The following is a 7,698-nucleotide window of genomic DNA, read 5'->3' as shown; positions in this document are numbered from 1 at the left end:
CTGATTAACATCCCTTGGCTGGAGGGACTCTCCGTCTCTTTTCCAAGTCCAGTGACGTCCGTCTGACTGATATCTGTTGATTTTCGACTCATCTGACCAAATGACTTTACTCCACTTCTCTTCTGACTACTTTTCATACTGTTTTACGAACTCTTTTCTTCTTTTGATATTCTTATCACTCAGAAGCGGTTTCTTCTTTTTCACAATAGCATGGAATTTCTCCCTGTTGAGAGCTCGGGCTATTGTCCATTTACTGACTTGGGTCCCTGTGTCCCTCTTCAAGGCTCCGGCGGCTTCAGTTGCCGTACCGGCTTCGCCCCGGGTGACATATCTCACAAGCCTGCGGTGCTCTTGAGCTGAAAGCTTCCTTGGACGCCCTGTATTGACCTTGGTACTAGCAATTCCATGTTTCTTTCTTATTCTCTGGACTGTAGAATGCCCAATATTCAATATGTCTGCAATTTCTCGATTCGACAGACCTTTTTCAAGGTAGAACCGCACTTTATTCCTCACTTCATCTCTCTTAGCTTTCATGGTTACAAACTAACTAAAATTACGATTTTTTCCTTGCGGCGTATTTGAATTTTATATTGCTGATCAAAATTAGTTCACCAAAAGTTTTCGTTTCAAAAGTTTTTCATCGTTTATCAGTGTTATTCAGAGTTCTGTCAAACGGTGCAAAATTGAACCAATCCGATTTTTAATCCAAATCATTTTTGTATTTTTTGTTTGTTTAATTGTGGTTGATTTTTTATAGTCCTGATGGTTTCCAAGTACCTTGATATTATATTACGTGAAAAAATGTTCTCAGAAATACTACCTAACCTTTTGAAATAAAGGGTAACATGGAATTAAAACAAACATTGAACCACTTTTGCACATAACTGTAGGTACCAGGCAGAGACGTCGCCGAGAATCTTCGATTCTGATTGGTTACCGCCGCAGCTGGGGGTGGAACGTATGTGAGTAGATAGAGTGAGCGGGGTGCGCCGAGGTTCCCAACAAACTGCCACACGTGTAAGGTCAAAAGTCTATTGCTCCCAAACCACCACGTGGAGCCAAAGGTTCAATGCTCCGAAAAATATATCAATCCAGTGCGTTTGAAGGCTTAATTTTTTTATTTTTATTTTATTTTTATTTATTTTATTTTTTTTTATATGATTTATTAAATTTTATGAGAACTCGCGATCGCGCACAGACCCTCACAAACAAACAAAAAATATATTAAAAATCAAGTTAGGTATATTGATTTGCTCGGGGTGAGGTGATTAATAACTAAGCAAAAATTAAAAACTCCGACTGTCCAAAATACTCTTAGGTACGGGTTAATTAGATTTTTACTATCAATATTTAATCACAACACTATAATCGATTTTAAAAAGAAAAACTTTTACGTTGGGCGCCATATGATTTGGCTAGTTTTTGGTTTCTAACCTTCTCTGAGCCTTTGCTGGTTGGGTACAGCTTGTGAGCCCAGAGATCCTGGCTAGAGTCTATGACCTGAAGAAATCGGATAAATCAAGAAGGGGATACGGTTTCAAGAAAATCGTAAGACTTGGCGGTGGTTATATTTTTGAGGAATTCCACGTTAAAATATACAAGTGCGCGTTATGCCGACTCGCGAAGCTCTGTCTTTTACGTTCGCTGTTAGACCAGACAATGCATCGCTTTCGCGTACATTGCCTTGTCAGCATTATTAAATAATCGAAAATGGATTGGGTATTGTATTGCCACTGCCCGGCAAACCACCTTGAGGATCTTTACCACTTGCTCTGCATAATTTTTGAATGCATTGAACCCATTCATTTATCTTCATTCTCACATACTCATTTCTTTCTTCTTCTTTATGACATAAGCTTGCCATAGGAGTGGCGTAGGGAGCTAAAATTTTATTAAGAGATAACACTGATGCTGTGATTAACTTACCATTTGGTTAAAATCGGACGCCACCAACTTCTTTGGGAGAAGCTGGAAAACCCGCTCCCAACACTTCTGGTTTTCACTCCTGCCAACGGATAATTCTCAGGGAAGGTTAAGCCTTTTTCCCAAGGGCTCTTGGAATCGAACCAAGACAAGGGCCTTATGACACATGGGTGGTTGAGTTAGCCTCAGACTGGGCAATACCATTTAATTCCCTTCGAAAGGAATGTGAGTGAATAAATGATAAATAACTATACTGTTCAAATAGGGTTGAGCTGAAAATAAGTTCACTAACCCAGGTGTTATTTCAGGCAGTGTACAGCAAAATCAATAATCATGGATTAGAAAATTTGTATCAACTAATTTGATTAAATTATTATTTCAACAACAATAAAATAGAGAGAAAAACATTAACAATGTTATTATAATCAATTGCAACTTAGCAGCTCAAAATCATTGCAAATTTCCATGAGATATCTCCAGTTTGTAAAATCAGCACTTCCAGCATAATACTCAGATGTTCTCAAAACTACCAACAGTACACATCATTGGTCCAGAGGAAAGGAAAACAAAGAAAGGACACCCTAACGTTATTTGAGCCTCATGAAAGATAGGCGTTGTTAAACTGAGATGTGACCTAACGCGGTATTGGTTAAATAATTATATTTAGGAAAAAGGGTTACGGTGTAAGGGTCCTATTCTGCCCTGAGCCTAGCTTGCCTATCTGAATATGAGAGAATGTGTGCAATTTTACCTTTCGACGACGGCAAGTAAAATATGACCTGTGTATCTGTAGTCTAAGGACGGGCAGAACTCCCTATGCAGACAGGAAAGCAGGAAAGCTGGACAGCACTCCTTGGCATCACACCAAAATATATGAGTTGATCTGGGAAAGAAGAAAATCCAATTTAAGTACCAACATAATACAAATGCAGATAACCTATCAGATCAGATAGGTATGGTTACCCATCGAATAAAATGAACCAATCTTTTTTTTAAAAAAAAAAAAAATCATAATGGTTAGGCAGACCTTGGAAACCAAATTTTGGTCTGAATACAAAGATCCAACGGAAATGAGAAAATATTAAACCCTGTTTATATCATGGTAAGTAGGTAATAGGAAGATAGCTTCACTCCCCTGGTTTGTGGTGAACTGGAATTTGATCTACGGGATGTGCTTGATTGATTCTGGAACATTTTCTTAATCTTGACTGGAGAAACTTGGGAAATTGAATGTTAAACTGGTGAAACATCACATGGGTGAGTTGAGATTCAAACATCTAAATGGGAACTGGGAAATTTGATCTGGGAGTAAATGGGTGATGGACGGCAGTTTGGGTCCATTTGGGAAAGTGATTGACCTCAGTGCTTAGTGGTGAAGCGTCTGGTGCTTGAGATGGTACTTTCGGTTTGATAGTTACCCCTAAGGGTGAATTTTGAAGGGGAAATCGACATCTGACTCCATTTCTTGGGCTTTTAGCCGATGATCATGTTGATTAGAGATGTGTAAAGATTCATTGAGCGGTTCCACACAGAATCATGGATACTCGAATCATGGATACCCTACACAAGGGGCTGGGGTCTGTAATCAAACAACAAACTTTATCAAAGTTTATCCCGGTAATCCTGTCAAAACCTATACTATCCCACCTCAAATTGAACACCACAGTTTATGAAAGAAAATTTTACACCGGAAATTAAAGTTATTTTAGCCTTTCTAATTATTCAAAGGTACTTACGGCAATATTCCTCTGTAGTCCACCGTCCAGCTCGGGTACTCAAATCAAAATGAATATGGCTGTCAAACGGAATCTCGGATTTGAAAGAAAAAATGAAATCGGACCGGAGTTTAAACAGCTGATCATGATACGTCAGGGATACCAATCATTTTGTACCATAAAAGACCCAAATTTTGATTTAATTAAAACGAATTGACGGTTGGCCAATCTGAACTTGGCGGGGCCTAGTTGGAAATTACGATAAAGTGAAAGTTTTTTTGGTAGTTTTAAATGTTTTGTTACTTCCCGAAATTTCGAGTGGTTTGACAAACACTTTGCCGGTAAAATTTGAATTTTTGAAGTTGAGAAATTTTCACTTCGTTACATCTTTACCAATGACGCCACCAAGAAAACGATGGGATGTGACAATTTTCAAACCTAAGCATTTGAATGCATGTCCAGTTTCATCTTTCATTGAATCTTTCACAATAAGGTAACTTTTAGATGGTTCAGGAAAGTACCCATATCTTGGACCTTCCTTTATAAGTGTTGTAAGCCATGATTTTACTAGAGGAAGTTTACCAAAACAAGATGAGTCATCGGCATACCAATTTTGTACATAATTTGAGTTCTTGCATTTCCTGATTAATGGATATATCCCGACTGCATACATGTACATGGCAAGAGGATCTCCTTGAGTTGTTCCCTCCTTACTGAACAAATACTCAGATGAGTCCTTGACAGTGATGACTGCATATCCCCTGTAAGTATTGAACAAGAACTTAGCACATCTGGGCCAGTAAATCCTCACATGCCACAAAGCTAACACACGATTCAAGGCGTTAAATGCATTTGAAGCATCAATTAGCAAAAGGCCTTCATTCTCATCAGCTTCATTGAAACATTGCGTCATAGCATGGACAGCGCCTTCTATTCCAGATTTTATGCCTGTGCAGAGTTGATCAGCACCACATTTTTGCTGAACATCATCTCCAGTGACTAATGCCATAGCTTTTGCAATAACTCGTTGTAATACCTACGTTGCCTATTAAGAGTCCTTCCAATTCCGGAAAAAGGGTTCCGAGAACCCTTAGCTTGGTCTGTATTCCCGCGAATACCTGGGTACCCACTCAACTTCAATCGTAGTCTGACCCGTTATGGTAATTAAGGGAGCGTTTACCTTACAACTCACTTATTTACTCCATTTATCTGATATGACAAGTTTATCCGCAACTCGACTTTATTCAAGTGATGGGTCCACAATAAAGTCCGTCACATGTCCGTTTTAGTTTTAGTCACCTAATCTTTTAAGACATAGTTTGATTAAATAATTTAATAATAAAGTTGTTGTTATTTTAGTCTACTCTTTTTGGTAATTTTACAATAATATTGAGTTTAACGTTGAATCGTCGAGTTTTAGTAACGTTTAAAGGTACCTATAGAGGTCAAACATTTAGTCCGTGAAGGTCGTATTATGAGTCTACAAGTACGTCCGCCCCCTCTCTTTGTAGGTTGTCCCACCGGGTGTAGTAACGCAGGTCTCCTTTCGCTTTGTTTCTTTCCTTGGGATTGCAATAAAACGGTGCGAGTCACTGTTCTATCCGGCAAACCTATAGTTTGACCTACACTGGATGCGTCCCACTAACCAATTTATTAATATGAATCTTTTTCCCAATGCCAGCATTCCCAGGATAGACGGCGACTCGGATTCGGAACGGTATAGACATACTCTCCTTACACACGTAAAATGGAAAGCCTGCTTGCCGTTCATTTTATCTGGACACCATAGACATCGATTCCCTGCCAGTCTTGAGGATACGCTGTCCTTTCGTCCTTTCGACCTGTCGCTGAGAACCGTAGTGTGGTGTTATATACTCAACTAGACCCTTTCTTCTTTAGGTTAAAATTCATGTGTACTTATGTTACGTCTATTTTGGATGAGCTCTAGTCTATCCATACCAATGGGTAGCTTATTTTACTTGGTTATGAAAAAAATTTTTTTTTTTTTAGTATTACCAATCCGTCTGGAACCTTTGGTTTAATAACCAGTCATAACTTAATGTTTTCTAGGTTGCCTTCTACTTCTTTTATATATTTTGGGACAAATAATAGTACCATCATCCATTATCCTTCCTACTCCAAGTGAGGGGACCAAAACAACCACTTGACCTTACAACGTAGATGCCCTACACGCAACTCCTAAGACCTGTAAAAGAATTAGAACTGACCTCATTTGAACCCCTTTAAACTACAAATTTGACACTTTGTAAGTGTACCCCTCAACCTCTGAAGTTTGTAGATTTACCCTTGACCTTTAAACTACGACCCCTCATTTACCCACTACCTGCCGTCAAACCCAGGTAAACCCTTTCACCTAACTGGAGTCAACGAATCCCACCTTCGCAGACCAACGAACTCTACCATGAAGCCAAACTATCAATGGGACCCTCTCTTTCCACTCTAAAGAGCTTTCCCCTTCTAGCCTACGTACGACTGAGGTAAAGAACCGAAACGGCTACCTAGTACAACTAATCTCTACACATTTCTGAAGTAACTCGCCAAGGTGGTGTCTTAGTACCTATGAGCTTAAGTACTATGGGATGTGTTCCCCGACCCCAGACATTAGGTTTGTTGTTTGAAATAGTTTCAAGATAGGGCCCATTAGGACCAGTGTTTTTGGATATGATAGGGGGAGTTTAACTTCGGTGGTCAAATACTTTCCTTTTAAAATGTGGCCCTTTTAATTTCCAAAATAAAATCCGGAAAGATTAATAAGTTTCCCATGAATGCCGCTTGATAAGGAACATCAGGTGGCAGGTCGCAGCCCATGAGTTTAGTTTACTTATACCGACGTTTGCCTTAAGACCTAAACTTTCTTTTTTACTTTAGCCCTGGCCTCAAATTTTGTCGACTAGTACTATGCAGCTCCCCATGGTTAATAAAACGATGGTATTTTTCTGGGTTTAAAAACCTAAATTAATTTTGCTTAACTGCTAACCGGTTAGAACTTGAACCCGCCCGGATCAACCTTTAATGCTATTTCCACTTTCAAAAAAACCATCAAAATTTACAAAACAATGAAGGGCTTTAAGCTCACAAACTGTTTGTGAAACGGCCATTTAAACTAAAAAACTCACTCTTTAACAAGTGACCAGCAATGTAGAAATGGTTACTGCGCGCGGTGGTTCTTTGCTACCCTACACCTGTTAAAAGTTTGGGATTCGTAAACTTACCGTGACAGGTCCAAAGTAGAAGCCTCAACTTAAGAAAGTGTTAGTTTCCATTGAAAATCTACCAAGCCTTTCGATGGGTATAGAACCGGAAGGCAAATTTCAACAACATTCGGCTACTAAAATGATCTCCTTCAAATGGTTTTGTTCTACCAGTAGCCGTATGGTAAAACTAGTATTAAACTCAAGCAACGTAAAGGACTATATTTACTCTATTATTCACTGTGTATTGTTTACATTTACTCCGTTTTCTCCTAGTAGGATTCTTAACATAGGGAGGTAATTGACTTGTTTTTTATGAGTCTCTAGTTCATTGACTCATACAGTCAAGTAAATGACAGAAGGCGGTACAAACCATGTAATAGGTGAAGTGTAATAGGTATAACCATGCATACATTCAACTTCGTCGTAATTATTAGCCACTATATTGATGCGTTACGCTCCGTCGAGAACTTTGTTCGGGCATACTTAGTATGGGTCCGAAACTACCTTAAACTAAGAGTTAATCTAACACGCGACATCGAAGATTACATACGTGCCATATGACAAAGTCTGTAGTATATACTGTTCAAACGTCACGAATCGTCACAGACGCTTACAAGTTATTCATTATTATAAACGTGTACAATCTTTACGTACTTTACATGAACAACGAGACGTTGGGTTCAAACAGTGACTGTATCATCCATGTGCTCAGTGTGACTATGACCGTATTCCGATCAAGTCACTTGTAGTCATACAATCCATAACAGGGTCCTGTTGTTTCTTGAGTTAGATAGCGTGCGAACGTTCTCGACCCCCTACGTACTCGTGTACGACATCCGTTTTAG

At 39.1% G+C, this 7,698-nt stretch overlaps 1 long non-coding RNA gene across 1 annotated transcript; it reads right to left on the bottom strand.

Moving 5' to 3' along the window:
- Positions 1-2,268: 2,268 nt before the first annotated feature.
- LOC113471776 lies at positions 2,269-3,690 on the bottom strand. Its single transcript, XR_003394347.1, has 2 exons — positions 3,660-3,690; positions 2,269-3,502 (listed from the first exon to the last, which is right to left on the bottom strand). It is a non-coding gene; the product is annotated as an uncharacterized LOC113471776 (long non-coding RNA).
- Between the last annotated feature and the right edge of the window lie 4,008 nt (positions 3,691-7,698).

Source organism: Diaphorina citri, unplaced genomic scaffold (genome assembly GCF_000475195.1).
Source record: "Diaphorina citri unplaced genomic scaffold, Diaci psyllid genome assembly version 1.1 scaffold3000, whole genome shotgun sequence".
In the NCBI taxonomy this organism is placed as follows: domain Eukaryota; kingdom Metazoa; phylum Arthropoda; class Insecta; order Hemiptera; family Psyllidae; genus Diaphorina; species Diaphorina citri.
The sequence above is the reverse complement of the archived record's forward strand: the minus strand, read 5'-3'. Positions and strand labels throughout refer to the sequence as shown.